Raw genomic sequence first — 415 nt, 5'->3', positions numbered from 1 at the left:
TTCCTTCACCTTCTCTAAACGGGTGCGCACTGCCGCTTTACGTCATCGAACAAGGTGTAAACATTTTGCGACACTGTACAAATATGGAAAGTTTATGAAATATGGCACTTATATAAAGAAGACACCTCGATGTTTTAGGTGATGTATAGGATGTAGAGCAAATATTTGAGTATCAAAATAATGAATGGATGTTTTCTATTACTAAATATCTAACTTTGTTTTGGATTTAACTGTTAGATTAATCTGAAGGATCAATTAGCGCATTTTTATCATTTCAGTTCTGATTGAAATAGTTCATTAATAAAATCAAAGAATGAATTAATTCTATTCATAACATATAACCTGTGAGTGTTTCAAAATATCCAGACATGGCCCTATTAGATATCTTAGTCGTTAACTTTACGCTGCTGAAGAA

This window comes from Mya arenaria, chromosome 12 (genome assembly GCF_026914265.1).
Source record: "Mya arenaria isolate MELC-2E11 chromosome 12, ASM2691426v1".
NCBI lineage: Eukaryota > Metazoa > Mollusca > Bivalvia > Myida > Myidae > Mya > Mya arenaria.
The sequence above is the reverse complement of the archived record's forward strand: the minus strand, read 5'-3'. Positions refer to the sequence as shown.